The sequence below is a fragment of the Symphalangus syndactylus genome, chromosome 3, assembly GCF_028878055.3.
Source record: "Symphalangus syndactylus isolate Jambi chromosome 3, NHGRI_mSymSyn1-v2.1_pri, whole genome shotgun sequence".
In the NCBI taxonomy this organism is placed as follows: Eukaryota; Metazoa; Chordata; class Mammalia; order Primates; family Hylobatidae; genus Symphalangus; species Symphalangus syndactylus.
Window position 1 is genome coordinate 110,328,758 of NC_072425.2, and position 13,922 is coordinate 110,342,679.

The window sequence follows — 13,922 nt, forward strand, 5'->3', positions numbered from 1 at the left end:
AAAACAATTTTTTTTTTTTTTTTTGAGACAGAGTCTCGCTTTGTCGCCCAGGCTGGAGTGCAGTAGCACAATCTCGGCTTACTGCAACCTCCACCTCCCAGATTCAAGCAATTCTCCTGCCTCAGTCTCCCGAGTAGCTGAGACTACAGACTACAGGCATGTGCCACCACATCCAGCTAATTTTTGTATTTTTAGTAGAGATGGGGTTTCGTCCTGTTGGCCAGGCTGGTCTCGAACTCCTGACCTCAGGTGATCCGCCCACCTTGGCTTCCCAAAGGGCTGGGATTACAGGTGTGAGCCACCGTGCCCAGCCTGTAAGATAAATTTTCACCATGTTTCTAGTGACAACATACTTTCTAGCCCCAACTACTGGAAAGAAAATAAAAACCTAATATAAAAACTAATTTTCCTTTTTTTAAACAAGTAAAGTTTTAAGTGGAAAAATAGAGCCAACACTCCTCATTACAACATGGACTCGGCACTAAAAGGTTCAGTGTCAAAAATGTCTTCATTCCCCAATATAATGAAAGATATAAGAGCATTCTCTCTAGTCTGAAAGTCAGATTAGCTTTACTGTTTTGTCTTAAAAATTGCTTTCCAGGGTACAAGATAGCCATGCTGGTTAAATTCCTTCTACTGCCAACTTTATACCTGATGTAACCATATAGGTTGGCATCTTGCAGCACCACACCCATGATAACCAATGCCAATCACTTTACTCCAAAAAAGAAGAGGGCACTAAAGGCAATTACCACCCACAGCACTGAACAGGCAATAAATCCCAACCAAAAGATCCTTAATTCAGCCTCTGAGACAGTTTTGTTATCTTGAGGGGATGCCTTCCTGCACTCCCAGTGGCTCTTCCTGGACACCCAGTGGTTCTTCTCATCTTCATCAGTATGATTCCACCAATGCAGGTCCACCATTAATCTACCTGTGACAGTCTTCACTGCCCCCAAATCACATGGCAACAAGAGAACTGTCACCATCCAGGCAGTATAACTGCTGCTGAGCAATTCACAGAGATGGATTATAACTGCATGGACTCAAAAGAGTAAACAGAAAAATTATGCTATTGGGTATCTAATTTTTTTTTGGTCTATTGTTTTTAATCCCCTATTCTGAGAAGCATTTTTGGTCTATTAAGTTGTCTTCTCTTCTGCATTGAAGGGTAAAACATCTTCAGTGTCATCATTACTGTCCTGCTGCAACATGGCAGCCATGCGCTAGTCCCTTGATCTTCATCTTAAATGAATTCACCTTCAGTGACCTTTTTCCAGTGCCACTTGCCCTTGAGCTTCCTGTATCTTTCTAGTTCCAATTAATAAGCAACATTCTAGCCAGATCTAGGCAGACTAAGATCATGTGCTTGAAGGGACTTTCTGCTGTGAAACCTCGTAACCCAGTCCCCGAGGGCGCTTCTTAGCACGAACTGTGTACACTGTGCACTACTCTTTTGCCTCTGAGCTTTGTGGTCCACTCCAAACCAACTGCTGAACAAGACACAAAAGTTTCCCCAGTCTATAAGTCTTCATGGGTTTGGTTGTTAATCACTAAGAAACAGATAAACATGGAACTGTCAAAAAATCCTTACAATAGTGGCCCCTAGTCTAAGGATCTTAACTGCTTCCCAGAAAGGTAAAACATACTCTGCTTTTATTCAATCATTAATACTACCCCACCACTACCATAATTCCCCACTCTACCTCATACCTTATCATTAGCCAAATCCCTTCCTCCAAGGTGGTCTGCTCTCCCTAAATGAAAATGCAAGTGAAGCAGAACAGTGGGTCTCAGGTGGACAGTTTGCCTTTCCGAGGAGCCCTGGGTAAGAGTCACCATGTAAGCAAGGCATTTTCCACATGTCCAGTCATTCATGAAACATCTACTGTGACTTATCACATCATGACTTACCTTATCAGTGATAATGTAGATCACCCAACAAATTCAGAAAAGTTATGTGAGCAGCTTAGAGAAATAAACCAAGACCAGAAGGCAGAAATCCTTGATTCTATGCTGCTTCCATGAGAAGGGGGGTTCTGAATCCTATCAGAGTACCACCACCTTTTGATAGCAAATGTTTGTAATACACAGAGACAATATGTACACAGAGAAAGAAAAACAACATAAAGTCCAAAATGTAATATAAAAAGAAAATAAAAGAGATTAACTTTTATTGTCTTTCATATGTGTGATTTAGGTACACACAAACACACACACATACACACCAAGATGTAAATACTCAGAGATAACACCACCAAATGGTTTAATGATGTAGTAAGACGCTTGCAACCACTTTTAATGGGTAAATTTGGATTTTAAAAAAGTAAAAAACATTCACCTGAATATTCTCAACAATTTTTATTGGATAATTTAGAATAAGGGCTAAATTTGTATGTACACACACACATATACATAACCATCATATTTCCTACAAACGTGTATTAGTGCAGTTGTATATATAATAATTCAAATACCACAAACATCACTGCTACTACGGATTGGATTTGCCAGAATGGTAGACATTACTTTGTAATGTTGCTATTTAATCAAAGTACAACTTTTGAAGTACTCAGCAGCTGCATTTCTGAAAATTTCAGAATACAGTCACGTGTTGCATAACGACATTTCAGTCAACAAAAACTTCATGTATAATTCTGGTCCCATAAGATTATAGTATCATATTTTAACTATACCTTTCCTATGTTTAGATACACAAGTACTTACCATTGTGTTACAACTACCTACAGTAACATACTATACGGGCAGCCCAGGAACAATAGGCTATACCATATAGCTTAGGTGTGCAATAGGCTATACCATCTAGGTGTGTATAAATATACTCTATGATGTCTGTACAACAAAAAAGCTGCCTCGTGACACATTTCTCAGAATGTGCCCCCATCATTAGTGATGCATGACTGTATGTGTATTAAAACTGGACATACATAAATATAATTGTCTTTAAATGTTAAATGGAGTTGGGTTTTTGTTTTGTTTTTTGTGTTTTTGTGTGTGGTTTTTTGTTTTTTGTTTTTTTTGAGACAGTGTCTCATTCTGTTGCCCAGGCTGGAGTGCAATAGTGCTATCTTGGCCGCTATCTTGGCTCACTGCAACCTCTGCCTCCCAGGCTTAAGTGATTCTTGTGCCTCAGCCTCCCAAGCAGATGTGATTACAGGCGCATGCCACCACGCCTGGCTAATTTTTGTATTTTTAATAGAAATGGGGTTTCGCCATGTTGGCCAGGCTGGTCTCCAACCCTGGCCTCAACTGATCCACCCACCTCGGCCTCCCAAAGTCCTGAGATTACAGGGGTGAGCCACCACACCCAGCCGAGTTAGGTTTTTGGTTTAGGTAATTACAAATACGTTTTTCATCAGTTGAATCTCCAATGGGGACATTCAAAGATTTTGCAAAATGCATCAAATATGCATTCACTTAGTTAGCTGTTCTGTACACTACAGAATGTCTAGCACCCTTTAACCCCTGCCCACCAAACAGTAGCATACTTTATTCTTTGGGACAACCAGTAGTTCCCATCAATTTCCAAAACACTCCATTAGGGGGCAGTACCACTCCTACTGAGACCCACTGAATAAAGCCATCCTAAAAGTATTGACTAGGGACAGACAGACAACAGACCCAGTGCTAGTGAGACACTAGGGACAAAGTGATTAAAAATACAGAGCAAGAGCTTAGAGCACAGTGGGGAAAGTGACATTAAACAACTGTCCAAGTAATTAGGTCAATACAAAATACTATAAATGCCATGAAGGAAAGCTATAAACTGCTAATTTAGATGGTGGGGTGGCATCAGACTTGAGGAGTTTGTGAACTACTAAAATTCTTTTATTAACTTGGAGACATAAGTAGGGTTGGCAGCTGTATAATTTTGCCATGAAAGGTCATTTAAAAATAATAATAACTAGCATTTGTAACCACTGTAGTAGCAAGAGGCAGTAATGAAATCATCTCTGAATTTTAAAAAAATATATAAAACAAAAAAGTACTTTTAGCTTGGTGGAAAACCTCACTACATTTTTTTTAATGTCTTTGCTGCAGGCTGGTATAAGACAGCAGCATTTTACTATCATATACTAGATCTCTATGTGGTCTCTGGACCAGGGGCATCAACATTACCTGAGAGTCTGTGAAAAATGCAAACTTTCATCTCAGACCTACTGCATCAAATCAATCTCTCTCTCTTTCTGTCTCTCTCTCTTCTTAAGGGTCAGGGTCGCACTCTGTCGCCGAAGCTGGAGTGCAGTGGTGGGTGTGTTCATAACTCACTGCAGCCTGCAACATCGGGACTCAAATGATTCTCCCGCTTTGAGTCTCCTGAGTAACTGGGACTACAGGCACGCAACCCCATGCCTGTCTAAGTTGTTTTTTAAATATATATATATTTTTAGAGACAAGGTATCTCACTATGTTGCCTAGGCTGGTCTCAAACTCCCGGCCTCTAATGATCCTCCTACATTAGCCTCCCCAGTCACTGGAATTACAGGCACAAGCCACTATGCCTGGCCTAAATTTCAGCTTAACAAGATCCCCAGATGATTCACATCCACATTAAAGTTTGAGAAGGACTGTGGCAGAACAGATCATATGGACCCTCAATGGCTGAAATTCAGCCATAGTCATTTACATTTAAGAATCAGTAATGGCCTTTAACACTTGAAAGTGATTGAGGAGTCCTGGAAAAATCAGGGTGAAAAATGAAACAGAAAGCAGACAAGCTGCTGTAACAAAAGTATCTTGGGGTGGGAAGGAAAGCAAACAAGCTAGAATCCTAAAAAATCATCTTTCTGGCCAGGCACGGTGGCTCACACCTGTAATCCCAACACTTTGGGAGGCTAAGGCAGGTAGATCACTTGAGTCCAGGAGTTCAAGACCAACCTGGGCAACACAGCAGAACCCCGTCTCTACAAAAATAAGAATAAAAATTGCCATGCTGGGAGGCCGAGGGAGGCAGATCACGAGGTCAGGAGATCGAGACCACAGTGAAACCCCGTCTCTACTAAAAATACAAAAAATTAGCCGGGCGTGGTGGCGGGCGCCTGTAGTCCCAGCTACTCGGAGACGCTGAGGCAGGAGAATGGCGTGAACCTGGGAGGCGGAGCTCGCAGTGAGCAGAGATTGCGCCACTGCACTCCAGCCTGGGTGACAGAGCGAGACTCCGTCTCAAAAAAAAAAAAAAAAAAAAAAAAAAAATGCCATGCATAGTGGCACACACCTGTGGTCCCAGTTACTTGGGAGGCCGAAGTGGGATGATCACTTGACCCTGGGAGGTCAAGGCTGTAGTGAGCCATGATTGCACCACTGTACTCTGGACTAGTAAAGCAAGACCCTGTCTCAAAAAAATAATAATAATTGAGAAGAAAAAAAAATGAAGTGCTAATCACAAACAAAAAGCATTCACAGCTTTGCAGTAGATTTTAGGAGCATAAAACTGAGTCGCACGACTCCTATGTGGGAGCCTCCAGGGATTTCGCTAAAAGCTGAGTCTTGTCCTGACTGCTACTCCTGCCATAAGACAAAGCAATTTTTATCACTATTGGTCAAGAATTCAGCCTGCTGTTTAGGTGACTTCAGTAGCACCTGTTTAGGTGCTACAGTTGAATTCACGTTCTGAGATCATTAATCCCACAATTAGTTTTTCTAACAAAGGAAATCTCTCTAGAAATGTGTTAATTATGAGCAAAGACATGAGGCCAGATTCATGTCTCTTTTCTAGGCCACTTTGATGGGAAAATAATTGCCAGTACAACGCAATGCCTTTTATAGTAAGAAGAAAAGTTACAGTAAAGATCTGTGCTAGCCGGCCACAATGGCTCATGCCTGTAATCCCAGCAGTTTGGGAGGCCAAAACACAAGGATTGCTTGAGCCCAGGAGTTTGAGTCCAGCCTGGACAACACAGTGAGACCTCTGTCTCTACAAAAAATTTTTAAAACTTAGCCAGGTGTGCTGGCATGCACCTGTAATCACAGCTACTTGGAAGGCTGAGGGGGGGAAATCACTTGAGCTTGGGAGGATGACGCTACAGTGAGCCATGATTGCACCACTGCACCCCAACCTGGGCAAAAAAGGAGACCCTGTCAAAAAAAAAATCTGTGCTGACCAATAAGGTAGCCACTAGCCACATGTGGCTAATGAGCACCTGAAATGTGGCTAGTCTAAATTGAGATGTATAATAAAGTACACAAGCAGATTTTTAAAGCAACACAAAAAAAGAGTAAAATGTCTCAATAATAACTTTAATGTCCAAATTATATTTTTACATATGGGGTTTTTCAAGTATAACAAAAGTAAAGTCATCTGTTTCTTTTACTTTTCTGTTTTTTGTTTTGTTTTTTGTTGTTTTGTTTTGTTTTTTGAGACAGGGTCTCATTCTATCACCGAGACTGGAGTGCGATGGTGCAATCAGAGCTCACTGCAGCCTCAAACTCTGGGCTCAAGTGATGGTCCCACCTCAACCTGTGGAGTAGCTAGGACTACATGACAGACACACATCACACCTGGCTAATTTTATTTTTTTGTAGAGACGAGGTTTCACTATATTGCCCAGGCTGGTCTCCAACTCCTGGCCTCAAGCCATCCTCCCACCTTAGCCTCTGAAAGACCTAGGATTACAGGCCTGAGCCACAACACCTGGCTTCTTTTACTTTTTTAATGTAACTACAAGAAAAATTTTAATGACATGAAGTTTGCATTACGTATCTATTGAACAGTGCTGGTCGAGAAGCTCATTAGAATTATACATGCATCAATCTTCAATTTAGATTATAATCTATAGCTAAATTACATAAATTACAGATAATCCTAGAGAATAACTGCAGAAAACATGAATTTTGGAGGTAGCCAAACAAAAAGAGGTGCTTGGCAGTATTGATCTTTTCATTTTAACAACAGCTGAGCAAGAGAGCCCTTTCAGAAATGTCTGCCTGAGGGTCTCTAAATTTATACCCAAAGAAGAGAGAAACATCAAGTATTTAATAAAAATAGCACCGGGGGAGGAACTGATAAAAACCGAAGTGCAATCACAGTGATGACCAGTTCTCTCACAGCCTAGGAATGTAGGGGTGGAAAAGATAAACAAATTCCACTGACAATAGCCAATAATTTCCTGGTCTAAGGCATTCAAATAACTAAACCTTCCCGCCTCTAAGTAAATGGGAAAGTAAAACCACAATCCCAATACTTGCCTCAGATCAAGAATGGTGCTACCAGTGGAAGTCATAGAAAGATTGTATTGATTTGCAGAGGTATAACTATAAATTAAAATTAACTCATAGTTCTTCTTTCATAGTACAAAGAAAAACAGAAAAGCTCCCATGGAATTAAAAAGTAGATTCAGAAATCATTGTTTAAATAGCAAGACCTCCACACACAATGTTAAAACATCTCCAATAATGGAAAATGGTACTGGGTCAGATTCAGTTTGGGAATAAGACTACGAGTACGAAGCAAAGCAAAGTAGCTAAAGCCATCTCCAATCTAGGCAGATTCCTCTCATTCCTGGCCCCGGGAACAATCCCATCACTTAGGAAATCTGGACCTCTGCCAGCCTGCTGCTTCTGTAGCATGCTGGGGGATGGGTGAGGAGGGTTTGGAAATGTCTGGGCAGCTGGCTTTTATCACAAAGCCTTCTCTCTTAGAAAGGCCTATAATGAATTTCCTAGACATGATATAATACAATATTTTAAGTGATTAATAGTGCAAAAATATTACATTTAAATACTACATTTAAAAAATGAATGTCCAAGGCATAAGAGATCAATAATTACACGAATTAAATGTGATGAAAATATTAAAATAATTGTATTTTAGTGGTTTTTGAATTGCTTTCATTAGGCTTAACCTCAAAACATCTAAATAGAAAAGGAAGAAACTAATCAATTGAAAGCTTAATGTACGTGGCAGGTACTACCGCAACTTATTCCACTTAAAAATAACTTTTTTTAAAGACAGAGTCTCGCAATGTTGCCCAGGCTGGAGGGCAGTGAAGCCATTGCAGCTCACTTCAGACTTGCATTCCTGGACTCAAGCCATCCTCCTGCCTCAGCCTTCTGAGTAGCTAGGACAACGGGCCTGTGTCACCACACCTGGCCAGGTTTTTTTTATTTTTTAGAACTGGGGTCTTGTTATATTGCCCAGGCTTGTCTCGAGCAGTCCTCCTTCCTTGATCTCCCAAAGCACTGAGATTATGAGCCACTGTGCCCAGACACAATTAACTTTTAGTAGAGAATTTACTATGAGCCATTCACTGTTTTAAGTGTTTTACATGTTTTGAAACTGTTGTGATCCTATCAACCCTATGAGCTAAGTATTATTAGCATCCTCCTGTTCGAGATGAGGAAGCTGAGGCATCGAGATGTTAAGTATCACATAGCCAAGGAGTGTTGGAGCCTGGATATGACTGACTACAGGTTTATGACACCGGGCAGCTGGCTCCAGCATCCTGACTTATCGCCCTATAATATATGAGACTGCCTCACAGCCTTCACTCGCAGATGAGGACGCTGAAGCTCAGGGAGATTAAGCAACTGTCTGTTCATGGTAACAAAGCTACTAAGTGGTGGAGCAGAGTTTCAAATCCATATCTAATGCTAAATCCTTCTCATAAGCAGCTTCCTGTTATCACTAAACCTCTGCTCCAGTTTGTAATGCTGTCAGAAATATCTCATTTTCTCCTATTCTCAGGGGATGGTTGCTAGCCACTTCTCTCTTTCCTCTTAGCCAAACTGCCAATACTGCCTCCAGAGTTTGAGCTGTTGGCTCTTGAGGCACCTAAAGAATACAAAATAGGATTTATGTTTCTCACTGCTATGTAAAATTAAGCATTCAGGTCCACAAATCTAGAACACAGAAACACAGAACATAGAGTCTGAATAGACAAATTAGAAAGTGACTCATTACTTGTCATTAATGTTATGAAATAGAAGAAATAACTACCTTTTTGAAATCCACATTGCTAGGGTTTCTAGGTCACATACCTCCCCTAATCTGATGCTGAATGCAATGTCTTTAAATCCTGACCTTTTCAGAAGCAGAATAAGGGGGTGAGGGTGAGAGGGCAGGAAACCTGGGTCCCAGACAAAGCTCCACTGTGAGAACAGAAGACTGTGGCCTGTGGAACAGCACTTACCTTCCCTGAGTACAATTTCCATCTCTACAAAACAGAGATGAAACTATATGTCCACTCCTTCACAGGGCTATTTTGTTGCAAAAATTCACTGAAATACCATATGAAATTGCTTTGTAAACTATGAAGCCCTATAAAAGATGTATTATAAATATGCAGTGACACTCCTGCCTAATCTTAGCAAGCATGAGAAGGGGTTTCAGGGCTTCTGATGATGACAAAGAGGAAGACAGCAGTCTGCGCCTCTAATCCTACACACCCAGTAACCCAATCTTCCAGATGAAATCTTCACTGGACTTTCAGGTTCAGGAGCTGTGTTTTAAAACAACCGTAAGAGATAATAAGCACTGATTTAAATAAAAGGCTTGAAAACTCCAGGAAGGCATTATCACCACTGTAACTGCCATCCTAACAAATCTCTGAGGCATGGCTCAGGATGCTCAAGGGGAAAGTTAATTGCTAGACTTTCTGATCAAGTGTGAGACGGTGAAAATTTTACCTTAAAATCACTGAAAAAAACCCTGATATTCGCAATACTTACATATTCTACTTTTTAATTAATTGAAAAAGAAAACTTAAAAAAAACCTAATACTTTAAAATCTAATATTCAGAACACTTCAGGTTTTCTTTTTCAGTTGTGCTTTTTTTCCTTCCTTCTTTCCCACTATTGCCATGCCAGTATCCCGGTCTGCCATCAACCCTGCCAAAGAGATGCATATATACAGAGAAAAGCCCTTTAAAGAGAGCAAAATAACTGAAGATCTCAAAATTCAACTAAAGAAACAGCTGCCCATTTCTTAAAATAAAAGATGTCAAATTATTGGTATTCATGTGGTCAGTCTACACCCTCAGAAGGGCACAGATCCACTCTTTCAGTCACAGCAGAAATCCTTTTAAGCCATTTGACATCCTGCACTGTGCAGTTTTAGACCTACGTATATGTCTGGGTTACAGGAAAAACACATGATCACAAACTCTATAAAGAAAAAAGATTATGGAAGACAAAGACAACAAAAATTTTAAAATAAATAAAAAGAATTTTTAAAAATATATATATAATACAAGAAAGCCAGTGAGCTGACAAATGGCATGCTATTACATTAATAATGGAAACTATGAATATTCATTACACAATTGTCATAAATAGAAGGAAGGAAAACCGGAGAGTGCAGATGGAGCAAAAACTCAGAGTGCTAAAAAAAAAAGGAAAGAAAACACATGCAGTCTCAGACAATATTTTTTAAGTAGGATCCCTGGGTAGAAACTTTGATCTAAGATAAGATGGGACAGTAAAGAAAGAACTTCCTTATACAAGGTAAATAAACAGTATAAACTACCCAGAATGACAGGAAGAGCTTTCAGTAAAAACACAGTCAGGGTAGTCTTCGCTTAGGATGTTTTGGAAAACGGATAATCTAGCTCCAAAATCACAAATAAGGTTAGTAGATATTGCTTCACCCTTCCACACTCCCACTACTCACTTAGAGAAGGGACCACTCCAGATAAAAATCCAATGCACTAATGTGCAATCTCAAATGCTTTTAATTTTTATATATCTTGGGAATGAAGAAGAAAACCAAAAATATGAATAGGATTCACCCCAAAACATGTGCTCAGGGATCACAACTTTTATGCCCAATTGCATGCTGAGGACTTCAGGGAAAGATCACCGCACTAGATTGACAGTTTTTCTATTAATAAAAGTTTCAAGAAAAGTACAGAAAACTTATAAGCTCAAGATGATAATGCATACATTTACTAAGCAAAAACATTACCACACAGACAGTCATTTATTTTTTAAAATGTGCACAGAATATTCTAAATTGTAGTTTCCAAACAAACAACAGGGATAAAAAGATGCAGGCACTAAATTATTAACAACACTCAACATCTGACCTGTACTTTTTAATTAGATAGGAAAGACTCCAACTCCTTAAGGCAAATGCCGCAGGATTAATAGTAAATACCTACTCTAAGCAGGAAAACCCATTTGTTTGCAGCACTTCCATTGTACTTCGTTTCTCAATTAGTCTCACAGCCTAGGGCTACCCTAATACACTTTTAGCATTAATTTGCAACTTAAAAGTTACACAATTCAAGTAAATGTAACCCAGTCATCATCAAATGCAAGGAACTTTCAATGTTCCCTTTCAAAGGCCAACAATCTAGCAGGTCTCTCCAGCTGCTACTTCAGCTGGTGTGAGGACCCTGTCTGGGTCACCACCACTTCTGGAGCTTCACTAGCCCTGTGACCCTGTGCTAGTTGCTTAACTTCTCTAAACTTCCGTTTCCCCATCTGTAAAAATAGAAATAATAGTGCCAACATTACTGGGAAAATTAAATAAGGTCCATACAGAAAAAACATTTAAGATAAATTCCATCCCCATGAATAAACAGTTGGTGAATTCCTGTGGCGAAGGAAGGAAGGAAGGAAGGAAGGAAGGAAGGAAGGAAAGAAGGAAGGAAAAAAGTCTGAATTATGGGAACAAATTCACCTAAAAGACTCCAAAAGTATTATCTGTTTATTCTCTCAAGCAACTTTTATTCAGCACCTACTAGGTGCAAAGGACTGTTCTGAATGAATGAGATTTAGAGAGAGGTAGAAATGCTGTCTCTGCCCTCAGGAACCTTACACAGTCTTGTAGGGGGAATAGAGTATTTTAAGGATGTGAACATCTGCTCAAACAACAGGTTCCAAGACTGTGATTAAGTGTCTACGATGGAGAAAATGCCCCAGTTACTCAACACATGAACACAAGACACATGGAGTAGAGACAAAGGGGCTTCCCCTGCCAGACAATAAACATGTGCCAGTACAAATGCAGGCAAACAAGAAAGGGAACCAAGAAGAATCAGGAGAACCGCTGGGGAGGCACCAACCCAAAAACGAGGAGGTCCAGGAAGATTCTCCCTCCCTCTATATCTGGGGTAATCATCCTCTGGAAATCCTGTGACCAGATGCACACTGTAGATGTGACATATGTGAACGCTGTTTCCTTCTAAAACATGAGTTAGTAGTGCTCACATACGCAGAGCTCCTGACTGTCTTGTGGGATTCAAAATCCCATCCACCAAAAACTACCTGGCATACAAACCCCACCAGTGGACATTCCTTTCTGCCAGATCCAGTAACACGTGGTCACAGCAAGGCCACTGTGATGGGCAGAAGTGGGGCAACAAAAGGAGGAAGCCTAAATTTGGACTTTACAGACTCAGTTTCCCCCTCTTTAAAATGTGGAGGTTCCTAAAATTAGATTGCTGGTGTTCCCATCATAAAGCCAGGAGTCTCCATGTGCCCCTCAGCTTGTGCCCACAGATGTGAGGACTCGTGTGGAGGATGGCCCAAATGTCACGTGCAGCACCACGCTGCATGTGCCAATGCTTTGAGGGGCACAGCCCAGCTCTATGAAACAGTGGTGCCTGCTCTGTGCCAAGACCCTTTTCAGGAATTACAAGCATTATTTCATTAATTTTTACAACTTTGCCAGGTGGAGATGGTTAACTCTGTTGTACAGATAAGGAAAAGGAGACTACTAGGCAGCCTCACACAGATTACAAATAGGGATACGGGGACAAGCTGGAAGATGGGTAGAGGAGATTCCAGCGCTCTTGCACTTTCCACTCACACCCAGATTCTGAGGTTGTTCAGGTGGAGAAGCGTCACTCACTGCCGTCTGGAGAGCACAGAGTTTCTGCTACAAACAGCACTGTCACTGCCCCTGACATGCCAGTGCCAATCAATCGATCCACCAAAAATAAAAGAAATCTCAAAGAAAAATATCCAGCCCAGTCAACTGAGTTAATAATTAGATAATTAATTTGATCAGCTAATAATTTGTTGAGTTAATAATTCCTGTAGCTTGTCTGTGCCTTGCTGATCCTTGAAGTGGTAGATGTCCCACTCAAAGCTCATAAATATTTCTCAGGTTGCCAACTAGACAAAAATACTATACATTGATACATCATCTTGTAGGTCATGTATTACAGAAACATTTAATATACATACTTGTAACAGCAAGGGGATGTCAACTAGATCATGAATAAAGAGTCATATCTCTCTGTATTTGTTTTTGTTGTTGTTATTTCAAGAGTCTTGCTCCGTCACCCAGGCTGGAGTACAGTGTCACAATCTCGGCTCACTGCAACCTCTGCTTCCTGGGTTCAAGCGATTCTCCTGCCTCAGCCTCCCAAGTAGCTGGGACTACAGGCTTGGGCCACCACACCAGCTAATTTTTGTATTTTTTAGTACAGACAGGGTTTTGCCATGTTGGCCAGGCTGATTTCAAACTTCTGGCCTCAAGCAATGCACCCATCTCGTCCTCCCAAAATGCGGGGATTACAGGTGTGAGCCACCGCACCCAGTTCTTTTTTTCCTTCAGTATCAATTTTTACATTCCCCAAAACAGCCTTCAAATAATTAAACATAACGGTCAGTTTTCTCACACAGCAAGCTTTAAAAAACCAACAAAAATTACTATACAATGTACCTGAAGACCTTGGTTATTAAATACTTATAGAAGTTAAAATAATCAGTATTTTATGTTCATTAAAATTTTTAATAGTGAAAAAATACTCATCTGAGGCCTAAAGAAAAATAACAGCTTTCATCTAGAAAGTTGCAGGTATCGAGAGACAAAAAAACTGTAAATATCATTGTATGGAATACTGGAAAGAGATTTTCAAATGTGATCTTTGAGTTTCCAGGTTGTATCTTTTATTTAAATGTTCAGTTTCCTTAAACCCCTGCATAGGTGTCAATTGTGTTATTTGAAATG

At 40.3% G+C, this 13,922-nt stretch overlaps 1 protein-coding gene and 1 pseudogene across 3 annotated transcripts in view; both read right to left on the reverse strand.

Moving 5' to 3' along the window:
* The window catches only part of CDK14 (cyclin dependent kinase 14), a 685,360-nt gene that overhangs the window by 648,851 nt on the left and 22,587 nt on the right, over positions 1–13,922 (reverse strand). The gene's annotated exons all lie outside the window — the stretch shown is intronic.
* On the reverse strand, positions 520–1,270 carry LOC129479519 (Golgi apparatus membrane protein TVP23 homolog B-like; annotated as a pseudogene).